This window comes from Erinaceus europaeus, chromosome 7 (assembly GCF_950295315.1).
Source record: "Erinaceus europaeus chromosome 7, mEriEur2.1, whole genome shotgun sequence".
Lineage (NCBI taxonomy): Eukaryota > Metazoa > Chordata > Mammalia > Eulipotyphla > Erinaceidae > Erinaceus > Erinaceus europaeus.
Genome location: NC_080168.1, coordinates 67,007,616 through 67,020,146, shown reverse-complemented (window position 1 = coordinate 67,020,146; position 12,531 = coordinate 67,007,616). Strand labels below are relative to the sequence as shown.

The 12,531-nt window shown below is 46.8% G+C and overlaps 1 pseudogene; it reads right to left on the bottom strand.

The window, feature by feature from the left end:
• Positions 1 to 11,292: 11,292 nt before the first annotated feature.
• On the bottom strand, positions 11,293 to 12,164 carry LOC103121242 (mitochondrial fission regulator 2-like; annotated as a pseudogene).
• Between the last annotated feature and the right edge of the window lie 367 nt (positions 12,165 to 12,531).

The window sequence follows — 12,531 nt, the reverse complement described above, 5'->3', positions numbered from 1 at the left end:
GATGGAGATGGGGCGGAGGGGGCTGCAAACCTGCCTCAGCACTTGAATCTGTGAAGCTTCTGCCCTGAATGTCGGGAGTGTGGGGCTCAAACCCTGGTCCTTGCACTTGGCAACGTGTGCACTCACCTGGGGCACCACAGCCTGGCCCATTGTTCTAAGACTAAATCCTAGAATCACCTCTCCTCCTAGATGTCCTCCTCTGGCCCCCAGACCCCCAGAGAGTGTGCGTGTAGCCCTCCCTCTGGCCACCACCCCTCTGGCCACCACTGCGTTACCTCCCACTTGTGCACGTCTGCTGGGGAGTTTTCACAAGGATGCTATGTGAGGGGTCCTAGCTCCCAATAGGTGCAGGTGACCTGCCAGCTACCTGTGCATGCTATGCCTGGACTCCTGCAGACTCTGGGCAGCTTGTCATCTGTGAGGAGACATGGGCCTAGCACTGCCTGCCCCAGCAAGGCCCTGAAGAAGGGAGCCCAGTGGTCACAGTGTGATCAAGGGTAAGCCATCACTCCACATGGACACATCACTGTGGCCTGCCTGCCCACACAGGAAAGGCAGCACGTGCCAAGGGCTGCTAACACACAGGTGGACTTTTCCATCGGTAATCATTCACTGTCGACAATCATTCACTATTGCCTATAAGGAAAAACTCACAGCCCTGTTTCTTTCTAAGGGATCTTCTAGATAAAAAAAAGGGAATTTATTTTTTTTTAATTTGGCCCCTATAGGCAATGTCTCCCCATCATGGAAGGCAAGAGGAAAAGGTGGTCTGGGAGGTGACGCAGTTACAATGCCCTGGACCCTCAAGCATGAGGTTCTGAGTTTGACCTCTGGCAGCATATGTACTACAGAGTGATGTCTGGTTCTTCCTCTCTCTCTCTCTTCCTACTTTCTCATTAATAAATAAAAGGGAAATAGGAAGGGAGAGTTGCTATTTCAAGTGACTGTTCTGAAAGCTGCTGCATAGACCATGAGCATCTGTGTTATGTGTGATGCTTCCACACCACATGGATGGTAGGAAGCTGCTCCGACAGGTGGGGTCAGGGGCTGAGATGCCAGAGCTGCCTCCCGCCCAGAGCCAGCACCCACTACACTGTGTGCCTGCACTTCCCAGCCAGCCTAGGAAAGGGAGGGGAAGCACCACTGCCCAGAGGGAGTACCAGGGGCCTCTGTCAGCAAAGAAGTGGAGCTCGGGGTGGGGGTGGGGGGTGTCCCAGGGCCCAGCTGAGTAGCAGGCAGGGTGCAGTCTGCAAAGAGGAGGCCCCGCACACTGGCACACTGGCAGAGCAGAACTCTTGCTAGCAGAAGAGCAGGCTCTGCCAGGAGCCAAGGGGTCACAGCCACCTTGCCACAAACACGTTCCCAGAACAAATCAGTCACCACCAGTTACTACTGGCTGTTTCCATGACAGTGGCTGAAGGATAAGATAACAAAGTAGCTCGGGAAATGGTCTAAGAGACTGTACACAGAAAGAGTGTTCATTTCACATCTTGTCATATGAAATAGAATTAAAGAATAAAATGTGCCCATTGTGATCAAAACTGCCTGGAACTGAACAAAAGCAGACACACTGACCAGTGGAATAGAATTGAGGGCCCAGAAGTAAGCCCCCACTCCTATGGACATCTCATCTTTGACAAAGGTGCCCAGACTATTAAATGGGGAAAAGGGAGTCTCTTCAACAAATGGTGTTGGAAACAATGAGTTGAAATGTGTAGAAGAATGAAATGGAACTACTATTATTTCATCAAACACAAAACTAAATTCCAAGTGGAGCAAGGACTTGGATGTTAGACCAGAAACTATCAAACATTTAGAGGAAAATACTGGCAGAATTTTTTTCCTTCTAAATTTTATAGGCATCTTCAATGATACAACTCTAATTGTAAGGAAGATTAAAAGAAAGATAAATCAATGGGGCTGCATCAAATTAAGAAGCTTCTGTAGGGAGCCAGGCAGTAGCACAGTGGGTTAAGTGCACGTGGCTTGAAGCACAAGGACTGGGATAAGAACCCTGGTTAGAGCTGCCCCCCCCCACTCCCCACCTATAGAAGGGTCGCTTCACAGGCAGTGAAGCAGGTCTGCAGGTGTCTCTCTTTCTCTCCCCCTCTGTCTTCCCCTCCTTTCTCCATTTCTCTCTGTCCTATCCAACAACAACAACAGCTATAACAATAGTAATAATAACAACTACAATTAGGGCAACAAAATGGGAAAAATGGCCTCCAGAAGCAGTGGATTCATAGTGCAGGCACCAAGCCCCAGCAATAACCCTGGAGGAAAGAAAAAAAAAAAAAGCCTCCACACAGCAAAAGAAACTACCACCCAAACAAAGAGACCCCTTACAGAATGGGAGATCTTTACATGCCATATATCAGACGAGGCTAATAACCAAAATATATAAAGAGCTCACCCAACTCAGCAACAACAACAACAAAAATGACCTCATTCAAAAATGGGGAGAGGATATTAACTGAAAATTCACCACAGTAGAGATCCAAAAGCCAACAAACATATGAAAAAATGCTCCAAGTCATTGATTGCCAGAGACATACAAATAAAGACAACAATGAGATGCTACTTCACTCCTGTGAGCATGTCAGACATCAGAAAAGGGAGCAGCAACAAATGCTGGAGAGGTTGTGGGGACAAAGGAACCCTCCTGCACTGCTGGTGGGAATGTCAATGGGCCCAACTCCTGTGGAGAGCAGTCTGGAGAACTCTCAGAAGGCTAGAAGTGGACCTGCCCTGTGACCCTGCAATTCCTCTCATAGGGATATATCCTAAGGAACCATACACATCCATCCAAAAAGATCTGTATACAACTGTGTTCACAGCAGCACAATTTGTAATAGCCCAAACCTGGAAGCAACCCAGATGTCCAACAACAGATGAGTGGCTGAGCAAGCTGAAAACTATATAAACAATGGAATACTACTCAGCTATTAAGAATGATGAATTCACCATATTCCCCTCGTCTTGGATGGAGCTTGAAGGAATCATGTTAAATGAGATCATCCAGAAAGAAAAGGATGTATATGGAATGATCTGACTCATGGACAGAAGCTGATAAATAAGAACAGAAGGGGAAACACCAAGCAGAATTTGGACTGGAGTTGGTGTATTTCACCAAAGTAAAGGATTGGGGGCGGGGGGACATGGTCCTGGAAAATGATGGCAGAGGAGGACCTAGACGGGGGGGGGGGGGGTGTTTAGAGTGTTATGCAGAAAACAGAAACTTTACACATGTACCAACTACTGTATTTTGCTGTAGACTATAAACCATTAGTCCCAATAATAGAAAAATAAATAAAAACAAACAAAAATAAGTTAAAAAGCAAAATTTGTTATCTAGAACTGAGTGCCAGAAGTCCCAAGTCATGTACAGGTGTCACCTTGCTTCACTTCCATGGGAATTCTAAGGTGAGAGCAATTACCATCCACATTTTTCATGAGTTAACAAAGGCACAGACAGGTTAGGCACTCTGCCCAGCACCACACAGGCCGCAGAAGCAGAATTCAAAACCAAGGAGCCTGGCTGTAAACCAGCCTGCCCTCTGCTTCCTCAGAGAAGACAGAGAAAGCCCAGTGACAAAAAAGAAGTTCAGAAATGCTTCCACTGAGCATCCAGAGAAGCCTCCAGAAAAAGGAAAATTAAAGAAAAGGCAAAAAAAAAAAAAAAAAAAAAAGGAAACTCAAAAGGGGGCCAGGAGGTAGCATAGCAGTTTAAGCATGCATGGCTTGAAGTGCAAGGACTGGTGTAAGGATCCCAGTTCAAGCTCCTGGCTCCCCACCTGCAGTGGGGGGGGGGGTTTGCTTCACAAGCAGTGAAGCAGGTCTGCAGGTGCCTTTCTCTCCCCTTCTCTATCTTACCCTCCTCGCTTGATTTCTCTGTCCTATCCAACAATAACGACAGCAATAGCGACAAGGGCAGCAAATATGGGGGGATAATGGCCTTCAGGAGCAGTGGATTCGTGGTGATAACCTTGGGGGCAAAAAACAAAGGAAACTCAAACAAATGTCAATCTAGAAGTGTTGGGGGGGGGTGTATACTACATGAATCTCAAATTTGAAGGTGACAAATTTGAGAAAAGTAAGTCAGAATCAAAATTTGAATTTAAGAATCAAGAGGAAGATTTGGCTCAATCACAGCTCCTTGTGCCAGTGATTTATAATCTGGACACCAGTCATGCAAAATTCTTTCTATGGGGGGTGGGCAGGGTAGTGGCGCACTCACTTGAGTACACATTACCAAGCACAAGGACCAAGGTTTGAGCCCCTGCTCCCCACCTACAGGGGGTCTGCTTCATGAGTGGTGAAGCAGGTCTGCAGGTGTCTTTCTCTCCCTCTCTCTATCTTCCCTCCATCTTCCCTCCTCTCTCTCAATTTCTGTCTTATCTAGCAACAACAACAACAACAAATTAGAAAGGAAAATGGTTTCTGGGAGCAGTGAATTCCTAGTGCTGGCACTGAGCCCCAGAAATAACCCTGGAGGCAATAAAAAAATATCTCCATGAAGTTTTAGCTGGCCTCAAATCCAATAAAAGGGCCACACAGTTGCTAAAAATAAATAAATAAATAAATAAATAAATGAAAGAGATAAATAGAATATGAATTGTGGACAGAATTATTCACCAATCCAGCTCTGATAAGGAATGCACGACTCTCTGCTGGAGGGTGACGTGAAGGGACCACCTAGTCATCTGCCTCTGTACTGACTGGAGGGCACCTGGAATGCTCCACCATGCTCCAGGCCTACCCCCCAAAATGGCGTCCCCAACACAGAGATCAGGGTGAGCAAGGGTGTCACAGACAGCAGCACAGCAGGAGTAGCTGTGTCTTGGGGTGTCCTCAGGGCAGCTACTGGGAACTGGGGGGAGCTCAGTACCAAAGACCTTCACACAACAAGGCCCCTGGGGAGCAGTCCTTACTGCTCAACTAATTTTAGAATCGAAGTAGAAAACCATCTATTGGGATCACAGTTTTCCCCACCCTTCATATTGTGGTGCTCTGGAAATTAGCCAAGGAAACCCCGGAGCTCCTTAACACCAACACCTAATCTCATTCAATGCCTGAGGAGGTCAGTTACTTGCAGGGAGGTGTGTGTGTGGGAGGGGACGGCTTTAAATGCATTCTCAAAGGAAACCAACACAACCATAAAAACAACAGATGGCTTAGATGGCTTTTAGCTGGAGAAGAAAACAAGAAATGTGACCACTTCCCTCTCTGATCCCACTATCTTCCCAAACCCACCAGGGTAAGGCCATTGCACTGCAAGTGTCTTCAAAGTAGGACCTTGTATAAATGAACTGAATACTGGCAAAAATGAAGTGAAAAGCCTGATCTTTGGCATGCCTGCTCCTTCCTGAGGGGGAAATGGGGCTCGACTGTGTTGATCAGCAGCTTTATAATGAGCTGATGGATTTTCATTGATGGAGTAGTCAATGATGCTTCAGGAACTGGGGGTTAAGGCTGAGGAGTTCTCCCTCCTAAATTAATGCAAAAAAACTTGTCCACAGTGAGAGCTGCTCTTCATGCAGTGGCTTTGTATCTTCTGGGGGGAGATTGCCCATAATCAGTAATTGAATTGTCCCTCCCCATGAGTGAATTTCCTTTCAGAAGTGGCTCTTGAAAACACCCAGGACTACTTACCAGAGGTCTTTAAAGTTCAAAGATATTCTGACTGTGGAGTTTTCTCCTGCTGAGTACAACAGAAGTAATTTTCATCAATCTTAACTCATCAATATGAATCGGAAATGTCATACAGTTAGCTGAAAACCAAGGTGTGGCAGTAGCAGGAGTGGGGTAGCAGGGGCACTCGAGACTCGGCAGGGGCCTTGGGGCAGAGCACCAGGGTTTGGGTCAGGGGCACTGAGAGCAGAAGGAGCCAGAGGGAGCTCAGAGGTGGGGCTGGGTGGCTGTCCCACGAAGAGAGGGCAACAAGGGCCAAAGTGCTTCTACAACCTTGTTCTGGAGAAAGTGGGCACGTGAGTCTGAGAAATCAGAGTGAGGTGTGTGTGTGTGTGTGTGTGTGTGTGTGTGTGTGTGTGTGTGTGTGTGTGTGTGTGTGTTATCTTTTTCTGTTGCTGTTTTTGCCAGGGTTCTCTCTGGGACTCAGTGCTGACACTATGGAGCCATGGCTCCTGGTGGCCATCCCCCCCCCTTTTTTACTGGATAGAACAGAGAGAAATTGAGAGAGGAGGGAGATAGAAAGGGGGAGAGACAGAGAGACACCTGCAGACCTGCTTCACCTCTCGTGAAGTGTCCCCCCTTGCAGGTGCAGGTGGGGAACAGGGGGCTCAAACCAGGATTCTTGAGCCAGTCTTTGTGCTTAGTAGTATGTGTGCTTCACTGTTACACCATTGCCAAATCCCTCAAAGTCTTTTTTTCTTTAAAATTGTAAATCAAATATAAACTTTCTTACATGTAGAGGTTTGTGAGGAAGGAAACCCTTAGAGTTCATTTTCTTTAAGTGGATGCTCTAGTTGGTTTTTTTGTTTGTTTAACACATATATAACACTGTGCCAAAGCAGTGCAGTCAGATGATGGTGAGATAAGACCAACTTTAAAAAGAGGTATTATGGCAACAAAAACTGCACTATGTACATGAAAAAAAAAAAAAAAAAAAACCACAACAGCAGAGCACAGGCCATTCTAGACCTCTGGGCTCCAATTCTGTGGAATGGCATTGCAGCCAAAATCCCAACAGAAGTCTGTGAGTCCCCAACTCCAGGCCGGACCCTGAAAGTCCTCCCTCCCTGCAGTTCCTAAACAGCTCATCCTTTAGAAAACCTTCACTTCCCCAGGGCACCCTGACTGACGAAGGTGTACACGCTGGACAGGAAAGCCACAAGCATGTGTGCACCACAGCTGACTTGTTCCAGAGCTGACTTGTTCTGGAGCTTCCATCGCAGAAGTGCACAGTTAGAATTCAGACTGCCAGGCCAGGATATGGTTTCACATTAGAGTGAAGGGCTTGCAGGCCTGAAGGCCCAGAAAGCCCAGGTATGATCCTCAAGACCATGTGGGCCAGAGCTGAGTGGTGATCATGTCGCTCTCTCCTGCTCATAAAAGGAGAATCCTGGGATTCCCACACAGATATGATGGGATGGGCCTAGACCTCTAATAGATCCCTTTCCCAACTGTCACTGGTCATCTCCACCAGGAACAGGTTCACAAGCCCTCTTGTGGCCTCTCCAGGACCTTGCCCTTACTGGAGAGCAGCAATGGTAGGGACTCCCCACTCTCTGAAGGGAGGCTGGATCAGCCTGCTCTGCCACTTGAAGAAGACGGGTCCTAAAATGAGTGCAGCCTAGAATGTTCCCAGCTGTGACCATGGACTGTGAGCTCAGACTGACAGGGACTCAGAGGTCACACAGGCTCCTGTGCTAAGTATAAATATATATATGTAGGCCAGGATGGGGTTAGCAGTTAATGATATTTATATACTTTCCTCATGTTGGGAGGTACTCTCTTCCCTGATTCAGCTTTCTAGTCCTATTCTCAACTCTGACACCATCTTCCCAGACAATATTTTGTGTCTACCTGCATGTCAACTATCAGGCTCAGGCAAAAATTACTGAAGTCATGGGCAACTTTGAACATACCTAAAATAGACTTCCTACCTTCTTCCCACAGGAAGAAGCTAATTTCATCTGCTCTATTTCTACCTTTGGGCTCCTGCTTATTAAACAATTTGTCTTGCTTTATATCTTACTGCCTTTCAGCCACCAAGTGCAGATGCTACCATGACACCAACCTGACTTCCCTGGGCAGATGACCTTACCAGTGTGTCCTGGAACCTCCCCTCCCCAGAGCCCCTGCCCCACTAGGGAAAGACAGAAAGAGTCTGGGGGTGTGGCTCCACCATGTGGACAATGCCCATGTCCAGCAGAGAAACAATTACAGAAGCCAGAACTTCCACCTTCTACACCCCATAAAGAATATTGGTCTATGCTCTTCTAATGGAGAGGATGGGACATGGAACTCTGGTGCTGGGAACTGTGTGGAATTGTACCCCTATGATTTTACAATCTTGTTAATCAGTATTAAATAACTAATAAAAAAAAAACTAAATCAAACGGGGCTGGGGAGACAGCATAATGGTGACAGAAAAGAGTTTATGCCTGAGGCTCCAGAAGTGCCAGGCTCAACCCCCAGCAGCATGGTGAACCAGAGCTGAGCAGGGCTCTGGTACACACACACACACACACACACACACACACACACACACACACACACTGTTGAAAGGAGCTCCGGCTGCTCCAGGGCAGGGCTGCTGTCTGTGCAGACATTGCCTCTTTAGTCGGGCAGGCGTCCTGGCAGAAAATGGCCTTTCCTTCCTAAGACAAAGAGCTAAACATGCCACGTTCTCTTTAAAAGAGGCCTTATGTGCATTAGAAAAGAACAGCTTGTCTACTGATCGGGCCACTAGTCCTCTAGCTGTGTATCTGAAGGACAGGAAAACACTAGCCAAGAGCAAGCTCACACCTGTGTCCCATGCAGCTGCTCCCAATAGTCAAGGTTTGAAACAGCCCAGGTGTCTGCCAGAGGACAAGGGGCAAGGAAGCCGCTGCTGATACACACAGTGGGGGCCGTCACTTTACTTTGAGGAAAGATGGAGTCGTACTTTTTGTGACACTTTGGCCCTAAGTCCTTCTGATGGTCAGTGACAGGGGAGTCTGCCTCCCTGGCCTCCTATAAACAGCACAGAGCTCTGCATCCAGAAGGCAGACAGGCATGTGTGGGAGAGAGAAAACAATGGGGTGGTGGGGCAGGCAAGAAAGCAGAGAGGGCAGAAGGGGTGTGATGGTGAGTGAGAGCATCAGAAGGACAAGGACAAACGCCAAAGAGCTCCCACGTGTGTGGAAGCTGGGGGACAAAGCAAGGGCACAAACTGGGTGACGCATGAACAACGCCTTGTCCTGAGTCTGCAGGCCTGGGGCCACCCAGGAGAGGGACTCTGAGGGGTGGGGCCGCATGCCTACCCTACTGGGAGAAGGCGTTTCAGGGCAGGAAAGGCGAGCACACATTTTAGGAGGCAGGAAATTATGCCCCAGACAACAGCAATGTTGTATAAGAGCATCTCCCCCACGGAATCACTGTCTGTCAGTTAGTTCTGCTGGGATGCTCCACCAGAGGCCTCCAAAGGAGTGAAGGGCCCCAGGGGAAGGAGGAGAGTTGCCTTCTTCATGGCAGCAGACACATGGGAGACACGAGGGAATGGGCCTTTCTACAAAAAGGGGTCCCCAGACAGAAGGGGAGTGAGGCAGGGAAGAGGGGGGTGAGTGCTCCAGAAAGCATCTTGTGCATGTAAGCCCTCCCCTGGTGCTGCTTGGCAAAATGGAAACATCTGGCCTGGAGCCGTGTACCCCCAAGCACTGAGGAACACGTGCTCCTCTCCTGCGACAAGATCCAGGATCAGCTCCCTGCCTGCCTAGAGCCAGGGTTCACACCTTTAATATCCTAACCAGCCCACTTCACACCCAGGAGGGCTGCTGGGACTGTGCTCACTATGCTCACTGGCTCCCTGCTGCCAAGCCCCATTCCTCACCCCGTCACTCCACCCATGACCACACCCATGTCCATGCAACCTAATGTTTTGTCCCGAGCCCACATCAGATGCAGGCCCTCAGGTCAACTGCCCTGGATGGGCCGGCTGCTGGTGCTCCCAGTAAAGTACTATCTACAGTGTGTAAGGACCCAGGTTCAAGTTGCCTGATCCCCATCTGCAAAGGGGGAAGCTTCAAGAGTACTGAAGCAGGGCTGCAGGTGTGTGTGTGTGTGTGTGTGTGTGTGTGTGTGTGTGTGTGTGTGTGTGTGTCAATCTGTCTCCCCTCCTGTCTCTATCCAAAAATAAATGAGGAGAGACGAGATGGAAGAGAGGGAGGAAGAGTGGAGGGAGAGAAAGGGAGGGAGGGGAAAAAGAAGTCTCCTCCTTTGAGAACTCCTGGGGGGATGTACCACGTTGGGTTTCTGTTAGTTTTACAGAAGGGGAATGAAGGGTTTATAGATACCCAGAACTCCATGGGCTGACACAGAGGCCATGCCAACAATCACCTCAGTGTAACAGCGATGTGGGAGGTTGAGCATGGTGTCCTGGGGGTGTGATGGCACTGAACTAGATGGGTGGGTGGCCAGCCAGAGGGTCAAAAAGCTCACCAGTGACCCTTCACAAGGAGCACACTCTTGTGTCAGGGAGAGGTGGTGCCCTGAGCAAAGGGAACTGGGGTGGGGGGAGCTGCCAGTGTGCAGAAAAGGGTGGTGAGAGCCTGCAGGAAATGCCAGGTCCTGCCTACCAGGAAAGACACACACACATGCAAGCTACAAGCCTGTAGCTGGGGGGTGGGAGGGGTGCTCTGGTAGAGTTTGAGCTGTAGAAAGACAACCTCAGATCCTTGAGAGGACAGACTGCAAGAGAGACAGAAGGGTGGCAGGCAGGAAAAGTGCCTGCTGAGTGGGCAGGTGACTGACAGTCAGGAGACTAAGCTCCAGGAGTCTCGTGGAACTGAGCTCAGGGAAGTGAGCTCAGGGTGTTTCCTCAGGGTCCTCTGACCGGTATCTGCAGTGTAGGATCCTCATGTGTCCCCAACCCAAGTCCCCAGCTTGGGTTTTCCTCTCTGTCCCCTGCCTCTTGAAGATAGTGAGGGTAAGGTACCCCTGTTTAATTGTTATCACAGTTGTTTATCTCTCTGGGATATATCAAGTCCACTCTTTTTGTTGTTATTGTTGTTCTGTTTTTTTTTTCCCAGATTCAAAAGGCACATTTATTTACAGAGCAACAGAATATAAATTTAATAAACAGAAAAGGTAAATATATGCTAGGCACATGCATTATTTACATAGCAAATGTCGGCAGACTTATCAAAGAGATTTTTTAAATCCTTCTACTTTTGGCATTTAACAATCAAAATCAGTTTCAAAGAATAATGATCAAGTCAGGAAAAATATTATAAGGTTCAAACTATATGATTCTCTTAAAACAGAACACAATAATTTTTAGAAATCCAAATATAGATTTAGGTTGTATTAATTAAAATGGTTTCTGTCACATTCTGATGTTTGCTGAGAAATAACATCATTTACTATGTAACTCTTAGAAAAAAGCATTTTAAGTATATATTCATCTTTTAATGACATTAACATACATGAAAAAAAAAATCTGTACTTCTAGGTACCAAGCAGTAGCTTCCTAAATGTTGGATCTTCTGAAAAACCAGAGATAGCTATTCTTAAGAACTAAGATTCTTCAGATTACCACACTGAGACTTCAAATAGAAGATGTAGTCTTTTAAGATGCAGTAAAGGAAATATAGGCTATATGCCCCTTGATAAGTTTATAGACACAGCTCACATTCACATCTTGATCAGTACCTTTTGCACTTCTAAGTTCTTCCATTAGTTCACTGTCTTGACTGTGAAATGTGATGTCCAAGCCTTGATGTTTCCAGACTAGAAAATGGAGAAGATTCCTAAGACCTATTTTCTTTCTTAAAGGAATCATCTGCTTGAAAAATGCAAATTTCTGCCTCAGTGCGTGGGATATTAAAGACACTGGGTCCCAATCTGAACTGCGTCTTTTCCACTTATGAATGGGTCTACTTCCAGGTGATCGCTCAACAGCACAAAGTTTAGCTTTATTCATTTCCCTTAGAACATCCAACATGCTTGGAACCTCTTTACTTTTCTGGTTTTTTGAATGCTGATTATAATTCTTCTTACTAAAAGCTGGGTACTGTTGTTTTTTCATTTCAGTTGCTGAATTATTTGAGTCACATGTATTTTTAGATCCTGGCTGGAGAGAATAAGAAGGCTGTAGAGAAGGCATCTCAGATGGCAGTGGTGGTAGAGGAGGAAAGGCATGTACTGAACTTGAAAACAGCTCTGATACAACATTCAGCTGAGCAGTTCTTGATGACTGTGTTTGCCCCAAATCACTAGAACCATCATTAAAGTCAAATGAGCCAGAATTTGTACTGTTTCTCAATTTCTGCATTTTCACAATTGTAGCAATCTGAGAACGAAGAAAAGCTAACTCATCTTCAAGAACAGCTATTTTTTTTAACTGTGGCATCATTTGCAAAATGATTACTTTTAATTGGTTTGTTATATCTTAGGGCAGGTGATGATAGATCCCCAACTGGTTGCAAATGATGGGAAAACTCCATTTTCTCCTCTTGTTCATTTTTCCACAAACCATTTCTCAAAACTGGGTCTGGGACAAGGTCCGAAAGGAAGCAATCTTCCTATAATACGAACAAGACTCTGAGTTGATTCACAGTGTTACTTCCCCAAACCTGCAAAAACTGGTCTACAGGAACACCAAAATATTCCAGCATCCCTCTTAAAATATTCAATATCAGAGACATTAATGAAATAAGTACTGAAGAAAACTCAAGGAAACATTGTTGGTTTCCTGATGTCTCTGCAGGGGACAGGAAGAATTAGAAAATGTTACTTGTGGCTGCAAGAGTCCCCACCGATTCTCCAAACTCAACCTGGTCACCTAGTTCCTCCAAAGCCAAGTGAACCTGG